This window comes from Lynx rufus, unplaced genomic scaffold, assembly GCF_022079265.1.
Source record: "Lynx rufus isolate CCGP_SWC_20201006 ecotype Redwood Valley unplaced genomic scaffold, mLynRuf1.p SCAF_3, whole genome shotgun sequence".
In the NCBI taxonomy this organism is placed as follows: Eukaryota; Metazoa; Chordata; class Mammalia; order Carnivora; family Felidae; genus Lynx; species Lynx rufus.
In genome coordinates, this window is record NW_025814845.1 from 23,701,448 (window position 1) to 23,726,344 (window position 24,897).

General features: G+C 34.3%; 1 pseudogene; it reads right to left on the reverse strand.

The window, feature by feature from the left end:
- LOC124521041 (ADP/ATP translocase 2-like) lies at nt 1-23,741 on the reverse strand (annotated as a pseudogene).
- Between the last annotated feature and the right edge of the window lie 1,156 nt (nt 23,742-24,897).

Here is a 24,897-nt window from a genome sequence, read left to right on the forward strand (position 1 = left end):
TTAGGTGAACGTCATGATTTCATCATACAGGACAAGTACAAAACCACCACCCATTCCTCTGAAAGCACTGGACTGTGCACCCTTGGAAAAAGTTTTCACTCCTTCATCATGAACAATCTTCCCTCAACAGTCAAGCATGCCTGTGTACATGATGCCAGTTCCTTTGCGCCCTGACTGCGTCATCATGTGGCCGTGAACAGTGTCGAATGGATAGAAAGTCAACCCAGAAACCACTGTAACAGATTGTGCATTAATCCAGCTGATGAAGACATGAGTACTCTTGGGATCGGGAAGCAGTGTCATAGATACCAAAGTAGGCAGCTGAGTAGATGATAATACCCCTACACAAGCACATTAAAGCCTTGGTACAGTCCCTCAATCTCATCAGATTTGTAGATCCTAACCAGGCAGTCATCAAGACCTCTGAATTCCCTTTCAGCTCCAAGTTTGCCCACATCGGGTATGGGCAAAATCAAGAGGGTACACAAAACACCAGGAAGCGGTCCCAGGGGCAGCACCTGATGCCAGATTCCCTGCAAAGTAGCACCAAAACTGGGTTTTCTTGTCCACACCACCCAGGAAGATCTGCTTATTTTACCTTTGGGGGCAAAATTGAGAGGCTGGGTGGAGAAGTAGCTGATGACATTGGCCAGGTTACCAGGCCAGAAGGACACCAGCTGCTCCCTGAGGATGTGAACCACACAGCCTATAATACACTTGTATTGCTTATCTGTGACGATTTGCTTGCTTGCATACTGCACCTGCAGCAGCAGCTTGACTCCCTCGGTGGGCACTACTGCAGCCCCTCTACCCACCAAGAACTCCTTAGTGAAGGACAGAGTGCAGCGCCATCTGTCAGGTTGAAAGGAAAGAAGAGATGAGTGACGGCTGGGACTCCAGTAGCAACCTGCTGGGGCTCTGGGGCTCTGGGCTCCAATGTAAACAATTTTAACTGGTGTAAAGTTACATTGATATTTTTTTTTCCTCAATATGTAAGAAAGCAAGAATAAGTTAAATCTTTCAATCCGAGGGAGAGCAAAGAACCTCAGATTTAGTTAACAATGGATATGTACCACCCATGGTCCATATATTAAAACAGTCAAATAGAGTTCCTGTTGGATTAAATGATCTCAAACACATAAAGCCCTGGAACACCCATGCACAGCACTTGGTTCTCAGTAAGTTTCAGTCCTTCTTCTTCCCTTTTTCTCCTTTTCCAGCCTAATATTATGACCATTTGAAATAAAAGACTTTTTTTTCCCATTGCATATGACAAATGATTTTGTTTAGTATCATCATAAAAAACAATATGGACACTTTATGCACAACTATATTTTCCACATGCATAGATTCTGAAACTTATGAACACTGGACTACCTGAAAGTCTGTACAAAAATATTAGGTAAGATGGGGAGAAGAAAATAGTATGCAGTGGTTTATCCTAAGAGAGAGAATAAAGTCATCATCATGAAGCTATTATATGGCCACATCTCCCCTGATCATGATTTTCAAAGAACTGGGAGTGGTTTATCAAAATTGAGAATTCCTGTGTGAATGCAAAGTTATACAGATCTGATGGTACCCACGCAAATGGTGGAAAAACAGTAAAAATATTAATGGCTGTGAAAAAATAGGGTTTCAATAAAAGACATTTTAATATGAAAGTTTACAAACTTTAATATGAAAGTTTACTAACAAAGAAGTTAGTAAACTAGGAGACACTGGGAGTCTATGAAAGAAGTCCCTGATTATATGTTAGTACTTTGTGGTGGACGATAAGGATGAAAATGTAAGTAATAGACTTTATATCAGAAATTGTGTCTTCATGATCTGACCTGGTTTCTTTACATTTTCTGACCTCCTTTCCTTACTCCAAAAGCATTCTCTGTCCTAACCTATTTAACTCATAAACCACCCATTATGTAAGTTTCAGATTTCATGGGAAGGGCGCTATATTTCAGAGTAAGACACATTTTGCAGAGTAAACACATAGCAATGAAGACATATGATATTTATTTGTGAGAACAGAATGTCACCAGTGCTCAGGTTATGGAACTGACTGGTTTGGAAGAAAAAACATTGTAACTAGTGCTAAGAAACATTTAAACAATGAAAGTAGCACAAGAAGGTCAGAGCTACTTACAGGTAGCCACTTGTTACTTGTTACTAGTTATATATATATACATATATATATATATATATATATTTTTAAGGTGTTCTGGGGACACCTAGGTGGCTCAGTCACTTGGGCATCCTACATCCGCTCGGGTTATGATCTTGTGGTTCGTGAGTTCAAGCCCCACCTCAGGTTGTATGCTGACAGCTCAGAGTCTGGAGCCTGCTTCGGATTTTGTGTCTCCCTCTCTCTCTGCCCCTCCCCAGCTCATGCTCTGCCTTTCTCTCTCTCTCAAAAATAAATAAACATTTAAACAAAATTAATAAGAAAAGGTGTTCCGGTTTTGTTAGATCTATTTTATAATTAGCCCCAAGTCCTTTCTTTCATGTGGAATATCTTAAATGTGTGTGTGTGTGTGTGTGCGTGTGTGTGTGTGTGTGTGTAAATACAACATAGGCAATAGCATATGAATGTGCACATGGATATGCACGTATGATAGAACATGGACACAAGGCAGCTGTTTGCAATGCTTTGTCTGCCATTGGGTCAGTGTTCAATGCGATGTGCTGCTTGTATGGGCACTGTTAATAAAAATATGATTTGCCTTCACATATTCCAAATTACATAATAAGGTCAAATGCCAATTTGGAAATAGGTCATCAATCCAGCCATTCCTTGAATCCAATAGTTTTAGAATGCAGTATATCCTTTGTTCTGAATTGAAATTAGAAAGAAATATAATGAAATGGACATAAAAGACAAAAGGTCAGGTAGCACCCTCTGAGATGCGTGGGATAGGAGAAAAACAGTCTTTAGTGATGCTACAAATGTCTTTTTATTTATTTATTTTTTAATTTTTTTAATGTTTATTTATTTTTGACAGAGAGAGAGAGAGACAGGGCATGAGCAGGGAGGGGCAGAGAGAGAGGGAGACACAGAATCCGAAACAGGCTCCAGTCTCTGAGCTGTCAGCACAGAGCCCGAAACGGGGCTCGAACTCACAGACTGCGAGATCATGACCTGAGCCCAAGTCGGAGGCTCAACCGACTGAGCCACCCAGGTGCCCCTACAAATGTCTTTTTAAAAGGTGGCTGACACTGTCAGGTGTTGTAGTTGAGAAATCCATGTAATGTCATGTGCTGTTGAATGCAAGGACAAAGTACTGACTTCGCTGCCCAAAGTGGGACTGTTATATGAATAGGATACTTCTATTTCTAGGTCTGTCTCTCAGGAAATTTTTGAAAGAATGCGAGCATATCAAAAAATATACCTCATTTTTAAGAAGATATTTTTAGTAGTTCTTGATATGCTAAATTAAATTAATTCCAAGGAAATACTTTGCATTATAGTTCCTGTTAGCATTCAGAAAATGTAAGCAGAGTTGGGGAATGAAAAGTTATTGTGGAAGTCTGTTATGTAACTAGAAGCAAGACCTTAAGATGTTAATATGCGAAGTCCTTGTACATTTTATTGAAGCTTCTTAGGAAAATGAGTTGTAAGAATTCGCCACTGATTGAGCAGAAAGATGATGTTGCTCAAAATTTTAATAAACAAAATTAAATACATTTCTGAGAAGAAATTACTGGTACTTTTAATTATATGAATGAGGCCTATCACTATATGGTTTTATGAACTACATTCCTAAAAGATACAGACTTTGTAAAATGTGAAATAAATACGTGTACTTTTTCTCTACCAAATTATAAGGGCACTTCTAGAGCTCCAAAAAAACTGTTTGTATACTTTTCTACAATGTCTCTGGCTGCTACCCCGCAACTCAAATTGTTTTATTTTTCTCATTTCTCAGTGTCTTGTTTATGAGGAGTTATCAGTGTCTAAAATATCTGCAAAACTTTTAAAAATGCAACAAATTGAGGGTATCATCTAACAGCAGAGGCAAATGGTCAATGTAGACAAACAAGGAAAAGCAGCAAGGTTAGGGAAAGATTACTGTATATTTCCCAGTGTCAAACATTCAGTCAGTTCAATAAATAATACAACAAATGTGAAATCTACAATGTCAACGAGAGACGGAGGCTGGGGATATTACAGACTGACATTCCTGTAATTAAGGAATGAAAAAAATAGCAACATTTCAGGACATAACAAAGTACACCATCTGGGCCTGCCAACTATAAATATTAAATATGGAAAAAGAAAGGACAAACAAAGCTAATATAAGCATCAAGTCATTTTGCAAATTCATAAAGAATCAAAGAAAATCAAAGAATCATTATAGCCTCTAAATGCTTCTAAGGGTAATTTGTTGATAAAAGGAGTTGGCATCACTTCATAATTTACAAAGGAAGATAGAAGACAGATGTCAGAAGCAGATGTACACTTCCCAGAAAGGGGAAGAAGGAACGCTGAAGCAAATCAGGATCATTTGCAAAATAGAAATCAAATAAAATGGAAAAAAAATAAGGACTGAAAAAGCACTTCTACAGAGTTGGCTTAGTCTTCCTATCAAACTGATGCAAATCTCCAGGTCATAGCTCTCAAATTTGGAAGTACATTGGTTGAATAGACAAGTTATTGCTTTCCTACTCAGTGCATAGCATTACGCCAGGTCAGAAAGACACTTGGAGGCAAAGAGGACAACTAGCTGCAGAGACCTCAAGGGAGGACCATTTACAAAGTGTACAAGTGTTCACACAAGTCAGAGTGTGTTGATAAATTCTTCACAAGATGGTGGAACAAGTGTGGTTCTCGTATCTATCAATCAGTCATTAACTCGACTATCCATTCTCTATCCATCCATCTGCAAATAATTGAGATCCTATTCTAATTATAGCCAGAGACACAATATATTGAGAGTATTTTAGAGGGCAAACAGATATAATAAAATGATAATTAATTTCAAATAAGAGCTCTTTATCAGATTTGAAACATTGGATCTCAGTCATTCTTTATTTAAATGCATAAAAGCAAACTCTACTTATCTAATATACCTGCTAAGTATCTAAAAGAGTAAAATGAGAGCAACTGTACTTTCTACTTCCTTAGATCATATATTTTATATATATGTGTATAACACACATATACACTTCTGTGTATATGTTAACATGCATATAAATGAAGCAAAAATATAAGTCTATATGTGTAATATATATTGTATATGTGTGCATATATGTGTGAGATAGAGGTGAAATATATTTATTCTTAGATTCAGCAATAGAATTGTCCATACACACATCATCATATATAGATGATTTTCAGCTGACAAAGTATTTGAGACTCGGCAAAGCTGATCACAACTTTAATATATAAAGATATATATATATATATATATATATATATATATATACACATATATATATAGTCATAGAATTATTTGCTTTTACACCTCTTACCTTTCATCACTCAAAGCAAGTAAACAATGTGAGTGAGAAAGATTTTAACAACTGGTAATATTGATCACACATGCCCTCTCTTTTTCTTCTTAGTGACCCTAGTGATCTTCATCTTTCAGGACCAGCTGTTCAAGTCCAATCTATTCCACTTAGTCCTTCTTAGAAAGACAGGTTCAAACACATCCTCTTAGCCCTTGAACTTGCAAAACAGCTAATGTCAATTTACCCCTTTGTAAACTAACATTATGAAAAAGAAAGAGGCTTGGAGGAAAATATTGCATAAAAAGAAACACACAGTTGATTCTATTTAGTAAATGTGTTTTTAGTTTACTGCCAGAGGTTTAAAGGCAGGGGTTTATTTGAAGCATATATCAAACCATACTTAATAAAAGCCCAAACAACCGTGTAAAATTCATCTATATAATCTATAGATATAAACACTTCCGAATCTCTGGCTTTATTGAGCTATTACTATTTGAGGTATATTGAATGAGGTAGTGGAACTGCCAGGTTTATAACAACATGAGCTCAGCTATGGGAAGTCACGAGGTATATATACTTTCATGGGCTGTCAGTACAATCACTAAATGGGAAACAGCATATACATACCATTGGTCTCGAAAGAACTAACTGAAAATAGGCTTAGCACAAATCCACATTAATATGCGCAATCTGTGATGTGTGTGTGCACCTAAACATGTATCGTGTTTTTCCAGGGGCAGTATTGGTTTACAGTTACTGTCTTGGTATAACTATTAATAGTGCTTCCTTTCATATACATATAGGCATGTAATGGACAAACTGAATAGCTCGCACATTGTATCTCTTTCTTCTCTGAGACTACTTATTTTCAAGCATATCAGCATGTTTACATGCAAATATATATATATATATATATATATATATATATATATATTTACACTCGTGTAGGCACACACACAAGCATAGATTTACAGAAATATATGTACTTACACTCACTAGTAGACAGTTCTTTATATCATAATAGTTCACGGGTATAGTTTTTGGCACATAGATTTTTCCTTCTAATTCTATATGCGACATTAGTCACTATGTTAGGATATTTTTTGTCTTCAACTGAAAATTCTGATTTAAAAAGGAAGATAGTGACATGCACAGGATGGAGATGTCTGGAAGTAATAAATCTATTTTTGTTCGGTGAAGCTGTGGGACTGATTAATAGTAAGAGCTATAAGGTGCAACTCTGCAAATGAAAATGCTTCTGAGACGGGGCACTTGGGTGGCTCAGTTGGTTCAGCTTCCAACTGCAGCTCAGGTCATCGTCTCACAGTTCGTGAGTTCCAGCCGCACATCAGGCTCTGTTCTGACAGCTCTCAGCTCAGAGCCTGGAGCCCGCTTCAGATTCTGTCTCCGTCTCTCAGCATCCCCCCTCCACTTGCTCTCTCTCTCTCTCTCTCTCTCTCTCTCAAATATAAATAAAACCTTAAAAAAAAGAAAAGAAAATGCTTCTGAAGCCACTAGATGAAGCTGGAAGTCTACCTACCTAAAGGAAGTAAAGGTAAGTTGTTTACAAATGTATTCCGTGTACCTGACATAGGATTTAACTTTTGCAAGACCTTTCAAGAGATGCATTTAGCAAATGGTGTTGGAGAATCCACTCTATCACTTCTAAGTTAAAGTCTTTTTTTTTTTAGACACTTAAAATGTGTTAAGTGTCGCTGGATGCCACATCAGTAAACTAGAAGAATAAAAGGCAATAACAATTTGTGAAACATGTTAGGGACCATTTCCTTCCCATTTTGAATAAAAGGAGGTAATCTGAAAAAAAAAAGTAAAGGTCTAGGAAACAAGCTACTGTGGATACAGTAGCAACAATAAGTTTCTTACTGATTGTCCAAAAATATTTGGCCTGCATAAATATCTCACATACTTTCTTTTTTAGTTCCCCTATGACTATTAAACAAAACAAAACAAAACAAAACAAAACAAAACAAGACCTACCTCCACTACCCCACCCACATAAATCAATGCAATGCTCCTATTGTTTCCCGGTGCTGCTACCAGTCTTATCAATATTCCTCCAAATACCCTCATCTGCATATCTACCACCAGTTCTGTCTCAAGAAAAAAAAAAAAAGTCTAGAAAATATAAAGTAACTACTCCTGTTCCCTGACAAACAAGGTTGTGAGGAAAAGCAACAAATCACCCAATTCACTGCCCATAATGTTGAGAGGGGGCGTGGGGGAGGATAATGGTGATAAGGGTTGGGCAACAGAATTCAATAGGTATATAATGGATTTAAAATGTGTTTGCTAGCAGAAGCAGTGCTCTAAATTTCATAAACAGTTGGATTAGAGGACTGTCAACTAAGGAAATTGCAAGGGGCACATCGATCCAGAAAAGCAACATTGGAGGGACAAGAATTGGTGGTTAAGAGATTTCCTAAGGAGACATAAGGATTCTGTGTGTGTGTGTGTGTGTGTGTGTGTGTGTGCATTGTTTCTTTCTTTTTCTTGAATTATATAATTAATTTGGAGAAGATCTCCTTACCATCTTTCCCTTACAGTATGCTTTCTCTCTCGAATATGATGTGAAGAGTGCCCCAGGAGGTAAGCAGTACATATTCATATTTGAAGTTGAAACTCTTGTATCTTGCTTAGCTATGATCCTGTGGCAAGATATGTTCTGAAGCCATAACAATCTGTGAACACGCTCTTAAGTTGGCCTCTCCCTAAACTGTAAAACCTAATTATAGTTACTGCTTCAATAATGTAGTTCCGAAGAAACAACTTATGAATGACAGAATGATTGCTCATATACATAATTCTTTAATGTGATGTAGTTGACATAAACACAGTGTAACCACAGGAATGACAAAATAATTGACAAGTTATTTTCAAAATGAGAATTATTATGTTGAGTTGGATGTCCATTAAAAGTTGATTCTAAATTCAAGGCTTGGTATTGAAAACTACTTCAAGGATTTAAAAAGTCGTTTCATTTCTGCATGTATTTGCAAATATAAGTATTTTATATAGCTTTCTATATGTTAATGAAAATTTCTGTATTTTATATTTTCTAAATGACCAATGGATTTTGCTGTTTGCCTCACTGAAAGATGAAAGAATTAAAGTTAAGAGTAAATATATATATACATTTCCTAAAGCAAGTACCTCACCAATAGTAAGCTTTCATATATATTAGGTTATTAAAAGAATTTTATATTTCTAACCCTAGTTTTTGTTCACTTCTTTATAGTACTTAATCATGATATCAATTAATTAAAACATCAATAAAATATTTTTGGTGGTCTTAAAATAGTATGCAGAACAATACAATGATACAATCTCAGTTTATGCTCTGTTTCTTCCAAAAACTTAAAATTTCATATACCCTGTCCTCCCCAGTGTTTTTCATTTTATCAAATGCAGGTCAGAATACATTTTTTAATTCTCTAAAACTGAACATCTTTTCAAAGGATATGCTCAATGTTATAGATATATCCCTACAAATTAATACATATCTGTCATTATATATATATATATATATGAATGTTAAGAGCCTCATCATCACTGCATATAATCAAGAGACTATACCAGATTTCTGAAGACAGTCTCAAAGAAGAGTTCCCAAACATCTTGAACATTATTGCATCATTAAAATTATCATTTCAACTCAGAGTGATGACTTTGAAAGAGTCTACATCACATATTTGGATGTGTGTGATTCACTCCCTGGGAGTTGGGCTAAATAGACACTATTTGAGTGACTCATTGAGGAACGGGGTACTGAAGAGTAAAGGTTCAGATTGAGAGCTGTGACAAAGGCTATGAAGAATGCCAGCAACCAAGATCTTGAGCCAAGAAAATAGTTGTACCAGAAACCTAAATTTCAAAATGACTATGACAAAGGTTAGTAAACAACAAAGTCTTAGAGAACAAGGCTGGTGATTGATGTTAGAATCATAAAACAAACAATTTGAAGATAGAGTCCTGGTTTAAGCTGCTTAGAAATTACTTGTGTCTATCTGTAAATTGAACAGAAAACTCATTGAGGTCTGTCTCCTTCTTGTAAACCACAACCACCCCTCTTCCAGGCTCATCCTTCTCCTTTTCTATCGTTTTTTTTTTTTTTTTTCTCTCCTCAGGGCTTATCAGCTTTGTATACTCCATAATTTATATATTTATATTTTTAGGGGAGGCAACTACAAGAAATGTTCAGTCAAAAAGGTAGAAAACAAGAGGGCCTTGTTAAAGGAGAAGACTGTGCTACATAACATAGAAAATAAACTCAGAGATCCAGAATTATCTGTGAGAATAAAAGGAAGAGGAGGAAAGAGAGCAGAAGTTTTGTGAGGGTGGTGGCTTCCACACTGCATGATAAACCCGATGGTTTATCCCTCACACAAGCTCCACAATAAAAACAGTAGTGATTTTACTAGAATTTAACACATCCACTCATGATTGGTATAAATGACTTTCTTCTGTAACTCCTGAAGAGCTGGTTTCACATTGCTGGACAGAGGTAACACTCAAGGACTGAAGAATACAAACAGAGATATAACCCTGAGACTAGAAATCATGTAAAAATACACATAGATTCAGGAAGTGGCTTCTGAAAGCTTTGGATATCAAAGACACCTTTCCCTTTAAAGTTTTCAGCAAAATATCCATTTTTTTAAAGAAAGATTTTTCTGTTTATTTATTTATTTTGAGAGACACAGAGAGAGACAGAGCGAGTGTGAGTGGGCAAAGGGCAGATAGCAAGAGAGAGGGACACAGAGACAGAGACAGAGAATCCCAAGCAGGCTCTGTGTCGTCAGTGCAGAGCCTGATGTGGGGCTTGAGCTCAAGAACTGTGAGGTCATGACCTGAGCTAAAATCAAGAGTGGGATGTGCTCCTCCAATATTTAAAATTTTCATTGAATTTAGGAGCATGGAATAGGTCTTTAATTCCTGATTTGGTAAAATACTGCCTCTTCAAGATTCTCTATAAAAGGGAAGAAAATATAAACTATTGTAAGAATGTGATGCTTTTGAAACCTTTAAATTGGCTTTCTCAAACATAATCACCAGTTGTCTACTCAAATGAAGTATTTGGGAATGAATTTACTTGTTTCATGTGTTTGTTTGTTTGTTTGTTTGTTATTAAATAAGCTTACTGAAATTAAATGGTGTAGGTAAGCAACCACAGTTGAATAGGTACAATTTGAAATGAGGGATTATTTTAATAGTTCTATTTTTGTGTGTTCTTTTCCTAATGTATAGTTACTGTAATTATCTACAAAGGAGTAAAAACAATTTAAAACTAACAATATTGAAATCTTTTCAGTTTAAATTGTGAACTGTTCCTATAATAGAGTTCAGTACAAAGATTTTAATGTCAAATACGAAGATTAAGCTACCATCCATTTTGAGAACACTTTTGCTATTTTCTATATACATTTTTTGAAAAAGTAATTGAGAGTTCAATCCCCAAATGTTCTCTTGCTTTTTTCAAAATCACTGTAGCTGTCCTTGATGATTTATTCATACTCACAAATTTCAGGATATTCTGTCAATTTCTGTATGAAATTATTTGGATTACTAGAGGATACTGATGGCTTGAAAATGTGCCGGTCTCCATGTATTTAGATCCACTTTTATTTCTTTCAAGAAAATGTCATACTTTTCCCAGAAAAGTTTTACACACACTTCATTTGTTATTTCTAGTGATCTTTTGGTTTCTGGGCTTGGTTTCAAATGTTTTTGGTTTTTTTTTAATTGTTTATTTTGTTATCACCTATTTCAGACAAAACTTTAAAGCTTTTTTTAATATAATTTATTGGCAAATTATTTTTAAAGTTTTTATAATTTTTATTTTTGTATATTTTCAATTTCTTACCCCTTTCTTCCTTGAATTTTATTGATAAGCTCTGTTATCTACTTTTTGAAAGGTATGCACTCCTTTAATAATCATAGCAGCAACCTCTTAATTTTTAACTTGTGAACTTGATTTTACCAAGTCTTAATGTAATCAATATCTCTTATCTCCCTATGAAAAAATAAAGGAATTTTAGGATGCTTTGACAATTTCCTCCCTTCCAGCTATGCTATCTGGAATTTGAAGCCCTTTAAGTTTTCAACTTTAAATAAAACCTTCTATTTTTATTCAGTCAATGATTAATTATATTCACCAAAGATTTACCAATTTTTTTATACATGCTACATGCATTTCAATTTTTCCTGCTGGATTTATGTACTTTAGCAATTTATCTGGTGGACCCATGAGTGATACTCACTTTTTATTCTAAAATATCTGTATATAACTCTTCATTCCTGAAAGATAACTGATCTGGGTATAGAATTCTAGTTTAATGAATACTTTCTTTAAGTTTTTGATGAGAATTCTTTGGCCAACCTTATTAACACATTTATACATAATCCATTTATTATCTCTAGTCACTGCTAATATCTCTTTGAAAATATGAATTTTATTTTTTAATATCTTACTTTAGACTCAGCATGCATGTCTGTATAAAGACTCATGTCTTTCTTCAAATATAGACAATTATAAAACTTTATAACTTCTAGGAATGCCTTTTCTCTATGCTACCCTTCGGGCACTCAGTAAATGAATTCCTTATGGGCTCTCAACTTTATGCAAGAAGTTCAGTGGGGACTGTGCCTTGAATGTGTAAAACTTTTCCTGCCCTGGTCACTGTGAGATTTCAGCTTTCAATTCAGATGTCAAAGCTCTAATGTCCTGTTGTCACTTCATTTTTTTTTCTGATAGTACTCAATTTTAAAAATTAAAAATATTTTAGTCTCCACTGTACTTCTACATAATTTTAGTGAGAATAAGACCAAATCCAGTCAATTCCTTTGGCCATATATTTATTCATGTGTTTTTCTAAATTGTAAAGAGCCAAAATACAGAAAATACTTAGCTTTCTTCCAACTGAAAAATGACCAAAAAAAGTCAAAACATTAAATCTGTGTAATAAATCGCTTCTTGCCATATAGCTTCTTCTCCGCTCAGTTAAGTTTAAAGATATGTTGGCTTTTTTTCTTTTGTCTCCCCAGCAGGTTGACTGTGTCTTTTTCTTCTTCTTTTTTTTTCTTTCTTTTTATTTTTTTTAATACCCTTTAACCCAACTGTTTAGGAAGGACAAGGCAACTTCTTAAAATTCTGCCTATGTTCTCAGGAAATGTCATTCATTTGGCAGCGATCCCAATGTGTAGCACAGCTTGATTCTCCTTCATAGTCCCCAAAACAGCCAGGCCTGATACTAGGAAGCTCTTTCAATAACAGGCATTCATTTATCTGAACTTATTCTGAACTTAGAGAATATGGTGGTGTGTGTGTGTGTGTGTGTGTGTGTGTGTGTGTGTGAGTGTGATGTACTTTGAGAGGCACATTTAATGTCTCTCTGCAACCAGTCAGTGTTTCTTCTCTAAAACTTGTTTTATGTGATGAAATGGTTTTAAGGGGATTTCTTTTCTTTATATTTTGGTGGAAGCCCAGAAGTGTCTGAATGAAAAAAAAAAAAAAGTTTTAAAACATTTTAGGTAGTGTCCTTGTTTTAAAGTTGGTGTTTAATCAGAAAGTAGACCTTAAAGTTAACTCCTATTTAACTTCAATTTAGAAAAAAGGGACAAAAGTAAAAATGACATGGTGTAAATTTTAATGACAAGATTTTATATAGAAACACTATGGGACCTCTTAAAATTTTACATTAGGAGCTTTGCAAATCAAATCAAAATTCCACAATTGTAGATTCTAAAAACATGTCTTGCTCTATGTTAATCAGTATATTATAAACTTAATTTGTGCATACGCTTTCACTTATTACAAAATCTTATTTTATAAAGAAAAATATTACTTCAGAAGCAGAAGCTCTAGGTCAAATCCTGTATCCCACCATTTCCTATTTGTGAAAATGTGAGCAAATGACTTAGGTTTTCTGTGCCTCTTTCTCCTCTATCTTATATAAGGGTAGAAGTAATGGGTAGAAGTCGTATTCATCTGAGAGTAATTTTGAAGAATGACTTAATCAATCGCTCACTGAGTACACACTAATTGTTAGCTCTTAGCTGCTACTAGTGTTTCTAGGCTACTTTCACCCCCAAAGTCTATCAGTTGCAAAGAATGTTGCTTTCTTTAATTAAACTCCCTTTGTAAAGTCAAATTTTTGTTATGATATTTCTTATTTACTTTAAATTTATTATCTATTTATTATGTATATTATTGAGTATAGTTAACATATTTCTTACTTATAAAAAACTGTTTTGTCTTATTTAACAATTGCCAAGGGCATTTTCTATTTTACAGTTCTACAGCTCTATATAATCCATATTACATCTGGGCTCAGTGATGTTACTGGGAAAATTTACTCCAATGAATGAGCTAAAAGCAATCCTTAGACAAAGTCACCTCTCTGTCATCATTGCCCTTCTTGTAGTCAAAACAATGTTCGTTTGACAAAATTTCTATCTTATAAACCTTCTCTCATTGCAAATATAGCACTTTTTCAGTAAAAATCTGAATCTCTATGTATATATATACCATATAAATTCTAGTCATAATGTGGGCTTCCATTGCATTTGGTGATTTTATTTATTGATTTAACTAAATCTCTTTGGCCACTGTTCAGTTATCTTGTCATAATATTTCATACAATGGTGAAAAGTTAAATCTGTAAAGTGATTTTAACATTATATTGAAAGTCATAATTATCTGTATTCTGACAACAGAAAGCTCATGATACAATTTAATAGATTTCTTTCTAACGATACTAAAACATACACAAACACGACCTATATAAGTATATATACATATGTATATATTTTAAATATCTCATATTATTTATTGCTTTAACGCTACAATAGCAACAACATCCCAAGATCATTCAATATTTTAATATCGTTATTACAATGGACTTTTAGTTTTCTATTCTATTTATGTTTATAATTATCTAAATAAAAATTATCTTCTATTGTCCAAATTTTTTAGTATGTAAATAGTGATCTAAAAGAGAAACTTAAGATTACATGTAAATAAATATTTGTATACATATAAAATTCTTTTTCAGTCTTTTTCAGGTTCTTGAGTAAAAGCCTTAAGGAATTTATCTTTTCTTGTTAAAGAATACAGACATCCGATCCAATGAGCATTGCTCCAAGTGACAGTTTTTGGCACAGCTGGAAGATTTCTTTGTAATATCCTATATTCTGCTATGTTTCCTTGATTAAAGGATTTTAGATTCATTGAAGAATATTTCAAAAATACAGAAACTTTAAATCAATTTCCCACCAATATGCATTAAATTAATATATTTGCATTGCTTTTTCAATGCCTAGATACTACTGATTTTATTCTCTGGATTTTTTAAGGTTTTAGATTTTCTCTAAATAGTTTTCTTTTAATTTTGTCTTTATGTAGGAACAATTTAAGTGTTTTCTAGGTTCCTTTTTTACAGTATTTAAATTATAAATTCAGTTTAATTTTACTAATTGATATGCAGTTTATTAATGTATTTTTTCTTGCAAAGTTTTGTTTCTTTGTTTTGTTCTTTTATTTTTTAAATTTGTATTTAAATTCCATTATTTACCATATACAGTGTAATATTAATTTCAGGTACACAATTTATAATTCAGCACTGCCATACGTCACCCCAGTGTTGATCACAAGTGCATCCCTATCACCTATTTAACCCATCCCCCCATTCACCTCTCCTCTGGCAACGATTGCTTTGTTCTCTATAATTGAGGCTCTGTTGTTTCGTTTGCCTCTCTCTTTTTTCCCTTTATGATTGTTTGTTTCACTTTTTGGAGCTAGAGTATTATGCTGAGCAAAATAAGTCAGTCAGAGAAAGACAAATGCTATATGATTTCATTCACATGTGGTAGTTGTATGTATTTATAATTACTTTTGTGTGCATACATTTGTGTATATACATATATATTTATATATATTTGTATTTGAGTGCATATATATCTTTGCAAATATATGCATATCTTTCTAATTAGATTATACACACACACACACACACACACACACACAAAGAATTTGAATTTCATAGTAAATACAAATGATACACATGAATGTGGGTATTGAATATGTATATATCTCTCCACATGCTTTCCTACAGAAATCTTTCCTTATCTAAAATGTATGACCTTTACAGCTATTGGTGATTCCTGTTTTGTAATATGTTAAAATCTATGCACTGAATATTCTATTAGCTAAATCTGTGTTCATATCCTTTATAATCTCCTTAGAGTAAATTCCCAGATATGAAATTGCTTTGTAACACATTTTTAAAACTGACTCATAATGACAAGATTCCCTTTTGGAAACCTGCCAGTTTATAAGTATAACATATGAATATGTATATCTTAAAGATTAGAAATTTAATGTTTTAAATCTGCATCAATTAATTGGTCAATAAATACTAGCTAAATTTTCACTTATATTTATTTGCATTTATTTGCTTATTAACGACATCAACAATTTTGTGTAAGTTTTTAGTTCAGTCATATTTTTTTCTCTCCAGAGTTTCCTCTTTTTTATTGTTTGTCCTATTTTATTTGTCCAACCACACTTTTCCTGTGGTGAAATGCTGTTTCCAGGTGAATTACATTCTTAGTTTAGGAGGTTTATATGATTCAAATATTTTTCCAGGGTATGTTTACTTTTATATTTCTTTTATCAGATATTAGTGTTTTACTATAAGAAAATATTTTTATTTTACGTGGTAAAATCTATACATATATTATGAAATTTAACTTGAAATATATTTTTCACAGCAATACTTTATAGTATCAAACATTTTACAGTATACAGTATATATTCATATGTATATAATTTTAAGCTTTTAATAGTATGTATCTATGGATTAATGTATTTAATTGTAGAAGATGGAAATATGGTTTTGTTTTCCCAAGATATAAATAAACCATTTACTTGTCTAACTTTGAAGGAAACTAAGGGGGAAAAAAAGACGATTTTGAGTGAAGTTGTACTAAACACACAAATATTTTTAAATAATTGGGGTGCCTGGGTGGCTCAGTTGGTTAAATGTCTGGCTTCAGTACACATCATGGTTTTTCAGTCTGTGAGTTCGAGCCCCATATCGGGCTCTGAGCTGACAGCTCAGAGCCTGGAGGCGGCTTCAGATTCTGTGTCTCCCTCTCTCTCTCTGCCCTTCCCCCACTCACTCTCTGTCTCTCTCCCTCTCTCAAAAATAAATAAACATTAAATTTTTCTTAAAATAATTGACATATTACAATATTAACATGATATTAAGGATATATTTGAAATATTTTTATTTCTTCATATTATCTTTTTTGTTCTTAATAAATTTATACTAAATAAGTAATTAATATATGTAAAAATAAAATGATTTTTCCATGTATTTCATCATAAATATTTGGAAATTTGTACTACCTTTATTATCCTCTCTTTTATAATAAAGTACCAAATACTATAAAGTGGCAGTAATGAGAATAAATACAGGCTTTCCAACCGCAAAAGTCATGCATTTAAACAGCAAGCTAAATTGTTAATGTATAAAGGAACTTTGCTTCTGTGTGTGTATTTGTGTGGGTGCCCTATATATTCATGGATATTTATTTTTTACCAAGCTTGATCAATGAGTTCTCTCATCAGATCTATAGGTTTTTCTTTTCTTTTTTAAATAGTTATTTATTTATTTTGAGACAGAAAGAGACAGAGAGAGAGAGAGAGAGAGAGAGAGAGAGAGAGAGAGAATGAGTGGGGGATGGGGCAGAGAGAGAGGGAGAGAGAGAATTTCAAACAGGCTCTGTGCTGTGAGCTCAGAGCCCAATGTGGGACTTGACCGCATTCAACCAACTGAGGCACCCCAGTGCCCCAAGATCTATAGGTTTTATTTAATTGATAAATTTTATAGAAAATTTATTATTTGCAAATATTTCCTATATAAAATATCTATATTTCAAATCTGTTTACTTTTCTATTTATTATCTCCTCTTTATTTGTGTTTCTTTTGCTGCCCTTTTACACATTTCTTAATTTGGAGTCTAGACATTCATATCTATTCCTTGCTTATGTAATTATTGAAACAATGAATTTTACTCTACTGAATATTCCTTACTCCACCAGGATTTGTACACTATCTTCCAATATCTTTCAATGAGATTAGATTTTCTTAGTAGGCTAGAGCTTGGGATGTATATATATATATATATATATATATATATCCCCTTTGGAACACAAACTGAGTATTTTGGTTAAAATCTATAGATTCATAAGTCATGGATAACTGGTTGACTCCTAATCAGGTACTCAGAACAACAATAGAGCATCAGTGACAAAGGAAATATACATGAATGTATCTCAGAATGGGTCAGAGTGTGAAGATATTTATATCTCTCACAAATGAACACTAGAAGGTATCACTCTATTGGGGATATATTAAACTGTTGGATACAATCTTTCAGATGTTAGTTTTTCTTAGTCATCCCAGTTCTTGCTTAATAGATTCATTTACAAAATGTTCACTGTGGCAGAGATGTGACTAAGCATGGATTCAAAAACATGAAATTATTTCACCAAGGCTATTTAGCTACAGTCACTACTGAGAAGATTAGATGCTGATACCAAAGGCCAATGTAGAGCCCTAAAATGGCCTAATACCCTAGGAGATCTGCAGGCAAGTAGCAGATTTATTAAAGTCTATACTTTTCATTGTGAGTTAGTGGGGCACAATTTCTCCCTGTAAGAATAGATACATATTCCAGGTATAGATTTGTTTTCCTTGCCCAGAACCATTATATAAGTACTTGTAGAATGTCCATTGTATGGTCAATATCACTTCTGTACACAGGAATAATTCACAAATCCTACACTCTAAAATAAATCCCATGAAATCACAGGCAATATTTAGTTCTATCACCCAGAATTGGTTAGATCCCTAAAACTGTTGTATGAGTTAGCAAAGAATAAATCATGGAAATATCATTTTGTGAGGTAGGGATGCATTTCTATAGCAGGCAATATAAATCTGAAACCAGCAGCCAATATACAAGGCTTTGCCTTCATAACCAGTAATAAAGAGTTCAGGACCTAGGTTAAGTTGAGAAAGATACCTCTCATGATTGCATGTAATAGAATAAATTTTTACTTCTCTTCCCCGTGATCCCAGGTTCAGTGTTTATGGAGATCATAGAGCCCAAGAGAGGAATGCTTCCACAAGGAAACACAGCTATACTTTCACAAATATGAAAGCTGAAACTACCGTTTGTCATATTGGGCTCTTAATGGTACTAAACCAATAAACAATGGAAGAAAGCACTAGAGTAGCTAATGTGATATATTCTGCTGGTCAAGGGGATATTTGGTTGTTGCTACTCAATGGGTTCAAGTAGGTCTATGTTTAGACCCTAAGGAATTCACTGGGGCATCTTTTAGTACCCCCTGTATAATCATTTTCAATAGTGGAAACAGCTTTCTAAGGATTCAGATCCTGAAGGAAGAAAGCATTTTTTTTTTGTTACCAAGAAAACTTTCTAGCTGAAGTTTTGACTCAGAATAAGGGGAATATGCATTGAGTAGTATATAATCCAGGAATAAACCCCTATTTATACAGTCAATTAATTTTTGAATAGGAGCCAAAAACATAAAATGAAAAATAGTAGCCTATTAAAGAAATAGTGTTGGATCAAATGGATAGCCACATACAAAAGCATGAAACTCGACCAGTATCTTATATCACACACAAAAATAAATTCAATTATAGGTTACAGACTTGAATGTAAGACCTGGAACCATAAAACTCCTAGAAGATAGCAGGTAAGCTCTGGGAAATGCTCTTGGCAATTTTTTGGATGACACAAAACTAAGGTAACAAAAGAAAGAATGAGGAAGTGGGGCTACATCAAACTATAAAGTTTCTGCACAGCACAGGAAACCATCAAAAAATTGAAAAGGCAACTTATGGAATGGGAGAAAACGTTGTAAATAATATATCTGACACAGAGTTAATATTCACTATATGAAATGAATTCAAACCACTTAATAGCAAAAAAAAAATGAAAAAAAAATTTGATAAAAAAAAATGGTCAAAGGACCTGAATAGACACTTTCTAAAGAAGACATACAAATGGCCAGCAGGTACATGAAAAGATGCTCAACATCGCTCATCATCAGGGAGATGCAAATCACAATCACAATGAGACGCCATGACATACATGTTAGAATGGCTATTATAAAAAAGACAAGAGATATTATGTCTTTGAAAAGATGTGGAGTCCCTGCACACTGCTAATGAGAATGTAAATTTGTTTGGCTACTATGGAAAACAGTATTGAGATTACTAAAAAAAATAAATAAATAAATAAAAATTGAACTACTGTATGATCCGTTAACCAATCTTCTTGGTATGTATTACACGAAAATATAAACAGGTTATTGAAGAGATTTTCTTTCCCATATTTATTGCACCCTTTTTTCACACTAGCCAAGATATGGAAACAAACTAAGTGAAATATGCTAAGGAATGACTAATACTGCATTTATATGTGGAATCTGAGAAAAAAAAAAGAAGTCAAACTTAGAGAAACAGAGAGTAGAAAAGTGGTTGCTAGGGGTTGTGGGGTAAGGGAAATAGGGAGAGGTTAATCAAAGTGTACAAATCTTCAGTTATAAGATAAATGAGGATCTAATGTATAACATACATTATAGTTGATGGTGTGACTACAGTTGATGTACTATTGAAATTTGTTAAGGGATTAGAACTTGAATATTGTCACCAATATATATAGACAGATAGATAGATATAGATAGATATAAATATATAGATATAGTGCTGGATGTGTTGATTAACTAGGTATGTGAAATCTTTTCACAAAGTATACATATATAAAATTGTCATGATATATGCCTTGATTAAATCCTGTAATTTTGTCAATTATACCTCAATAAAGCTGAAAAAATAACCTGTATTTCTCTCTAAAAATACATGTATATGACCTTAGAGCATATATGCCTGTAGAATACATTTTGTGTACGTATATATATTATATAGGTAGATAGATATACACGTATGTATGTGTATACATGTGTATATATATTACATATATATGCACGTATATATGTGTATACATGTGTATATATATTCCATATATATACACATATATATGTGTATACATGTGTATATATAATATATATAGCATATATATATTATATTTAGCATATATATGTATATATACATATATATAAAGAAATCTATGGTTATCAGTTTAGTCTCCATAATTACCTAAGGAAGTGACAATTAGAGCTATGCTTTATGGTAAATGTTTGCCCAACCATTCCCTATTGACCAATGGGGAAGGGGGAGGGTTCACCTCTAGGATAACAGGGTGAAGGAGATCAGAGAGGCCGATGTATTTATTTCTCTAGGCTTCACCTGCTGTAACCTTGACTCATAAAATGATAAACTCTTAATGTTAAGGTAATCAATATATACTACTATAATATACAATGTCTAAGAAGTCAATGATTTAACAAATAAAATATTTTAAATAGAAGAAAGATACAGAATATATTATATAAATTAATGTCATGTTAGGCAAGTACTAAACTTTATATGAAATTTTGTTATTCTGATTTTAGTAATATTACTTAATAATGGATTTCCCTATTTCACATTACATTAAGATTGTATGGTACTTGTGAACAGTAAGACAGGTCTTTGAGCATCTCAATGTACTAATTTACCGTATGACTCAACATTACTGAAAAATGAAAGACTAATCATTGTTGACCACAGAGTTAAAAAGAACAACTGTTGTTTTTATACACTAAAAGTATTATTTAAGTAAACTAAACTATTAGGGAGAATAGTAGCATTCTCTAAAGGCAAACTTAAAATTGAATTCCTGATATTTACTATACCCTACTGCTGGGTTAATATTTTTTAAGCTACCCATGAGAAAAAAAATGTTAAAGATTTTATTAAAATAAAAAAAAATATTTATAAAAATAACCCACTATATAGCGATTAAGTGCCAGGAGCTTTGCTAGATCCTACCCAAGATTATTCAAATCTTCACACAACGAATTTATGGATCAGTGTCTTTGGGAAATCCAGCTCTTGGTTAAAAACCAATGGGTGATTTTTCAGGCCGGAGAGTAAGCCAAAGAGGCACACAGCAGGGCATTCCAGTTTCTGAGGGGAGTTGCAGGAAAGGATGAAACCTAGCTGGTCACACTTTTCCAGTATTTGCATTCCTGGTGCATGCACCTTCATGCCTAGTGTCCTTTATTTCAGACTTTGGCCAGAGTTCTTTACAGGTGCCTCTGCTGAGAGCTCTTTATGGGGAGAGAGAGGAAGAAAAACGTTGAAGATATTTTTTTTGTCATTTGATTCAGTGGCCAGTATTTTTCCACTCCTAGCCCTTCTCCCCTGCCTTCTCTCCAATCCCAGCTCCCATAAAACTGCCAGAGGCTTTTCTTTTGTGCTTCTTCAACAGGGACATGACACCCACGTCTGTGCTGATCTACCTGACTCTCCCCTGGCATACTGTTCTTTGGAAGAAAATAAACAGGGGAGTTAGTGACTTTTGCAGTTTTATCCTCTTGCTTATACCATTGCCGTTAAGTGATTAAAGGCTTAAAACTTCATCATTTTTGGCTTGTTGCATTAACCAACTACTCCAACACCTGGCAACTCAGCCCACACACATACTCTCCCTCTGCTCAACTCAGTCCTAAGATTGTATCTCACCCAATATTGTCAGTAACTACTTCATTTCTCTTAAGCAGATGTTGTAGGATTGAGAGCCTTGTTTTACCAAAACTCAAGTGTTTCAACAGGTGCAAAATATCGGAAAACTTATTTTGGAATACGCTGACGTGAGAACAACATATAAACCAACATACTGCCAGTCAAATAAACAATGTGCCCTATATCTGGCAGTGTTTGAACTCTTTGAGAGTAAGAAATACGTTATCATACTTTCCAAAGAAATCCATTTCTTTGCCCCAATATTGAGGATATCAAAATGTCAATAAGTATGCACAGTCCTATTTTTTGAAAGCAATGTTGCTACAATACCCAAGTTGTTTTTCCCCCATTTAGGGAGATCCATCAGATAATTAGAGCTAATTATAAGGGTACCCATACTACAAGAATTATTTTGGGGCGCCTGGGTGGCGCAGTCGGTTAAGCGTCCGACTTCAGCCAGGTCACAATCTCGCGGTCCGTGAGTTCGAGCCCCGCGTCGGGCTCTGGGCTGATGGCTCAGAGCCTGGAGCCTGTTTCCGATTCTGTGTCTCCCTCTCTCTCTGCCCCTCCCCCGTTCATGCTCTGTCTCTCTCTGTCGCAAAAATAAATAAACGTTGAAAAAAAAATTAAAAAAAAAAGAATTATTTTGAATTATTAAGACATTCTTATTCACCTTTTAGTCATTACATAGAATTTTATGAAGAGATAGTAAGGAAAAAATGAGAACAATTTCTACAATTAAGGATTTCATACTAAATTTTAAAGCTTTGCTGTTTTATTCTTATGTCCATTTCTCTGTGTGTGATCCAGTCAGGTGGATAGTCATTGCAAGACCTCATCAAGAGTTTCATTAGCTGTAGCATAGAAGAAAGAAGAATACAAAGCACTTCTTCTGTCACAGGTATCAAGTAGCAGCTATAATTCAGAAGGCATCTCTTCAACTATTCTTTTATAATTAAATTTTTGAGTACTTTTAGAAAAGCTTGGAATCTGTATAGCATAAAAGATATATGATCATTACTGGAAATCCCTTCCTATGTTGCCCTGGTCCTGTGAGTATTATGAGAACAATATAAAAATGAGGATATTTCAAATGTACACACCATCATTATTTGATACGTGGCATGGCTGAGGGAGCATAGTGTATATCTAGAGTGTAAAATAATCTTTCAAATGTCTTACTACCTCTTTCTTAGCTGCCCTAAGTCCTTTCTCCACACTCATATTCCAATTCATAATTATTAGCCTTCATAATCGAAAGGGAAGGATCATAAAGAAAAATAAAGGAAAGAGTTCTGACTGGTGGAATTCAGGAGTGTGTAGAAAAATTAGGTAATGGGAGAAGCAATTCTGCATCTCAGCTTGGAGAACAAATGGAAGCAGGCAGTTACCACCTTTTTTTTTTTTTTTTTTTTTTTTCGAAGACTGACTTGCTATTCTCAGCTTCAGGTTCCAGAGGTGGTCTTATCTCAAGTTGTCTCTGTCCTCACTTCCTAAATGCTCTAAAGGTGTCAGGTACCTGCCAGTAATAATTAGATCCATTTCCGTTTCATAGGACAGAAACTATTCTCAAAATTGCTTAAACAAAATAAAAATAAATTGATCGTTTTTAAATGGGAAGTTAATGGAGGCTTATAAAGCTTCAATCAAGATAGGACCTAAAGGTTAAATGATGGAAATGACTATATATCAAGTCAGCTGCCCTGTGTCGTGTTGTATACGGCTACTAATGTTTCTAGAGAAATGTAATGTTCTAAGCTAATGATCTTAAGGGAACCTGTGCCTCTTTCCCAATTTATAGAACACCATTTCTATGGAGGGCCCTGCTTTATTCACCTAGACCACCTACTTACCATGCATCTCACCCTGTAGCTGTGAGTATGGAGTAGTTGACTGGCCTGATCTAAGTCAGATGTCCTCCTCTATAACTGAGGACTGTGTCAGTCACACAGGACAGCAAACAAAATTAATGAGAGGAGAGCTATGGAAAGATGGCAGGATAATAAGTACCAGGAATCTATGTCCCCACCTAGACAAGGGCACTGTCAGAATCCATGTGATATAACTATTTTGTAACTCTAGAATCTTTGAAGGCTCTAGTCTTCCAGAAGAAGGCTCCCACAATAAATTTTAGTCTATTTCAGCTCTCACACAGTAGCAGCTACCCATTCCCCACTCCAAGCTCCATGGAAGGCAGCTGTGTACATGTTCCTAGAGCCTGCACACATCTCTGAGGAGCCAGAGGTGTGCAAAAAAGATATCTAAATATCAATGATATGCGCTCTGACAGCTGATTGCCTCTCCTGATCATCGAGGCACAAATAGGGGTGTGGCCACTGTTGTATGTCCTCCCATCTTTTCAAGCCCTTCCCCCTAGGCTGAGTGACTGCCGGGGGATTTAAAGATCTGGTACTGTTTTGTTTATTTTTTTTTTTTCCTACCTTCATTGTTCTTCTATTTTTCTCCCTTTTGGGAGCCGGACAATAAAGACTAGAACATTAAAAAGCAATAGCTTTTACAGGTAAAATTAGAAAGAAAGTCACCACACATTTCAGGCACAGGCTCACAAAAGACTTTAAAGAGCTTGAGACTCTTTAAGACTAGAGTCTGATCTTTGGCACAGAGGCAGCCTACAATAAAAATAAATCAAATAAGCAAAAACCAATCACAACACAACAAAGCAAAACAAAACCAAAAG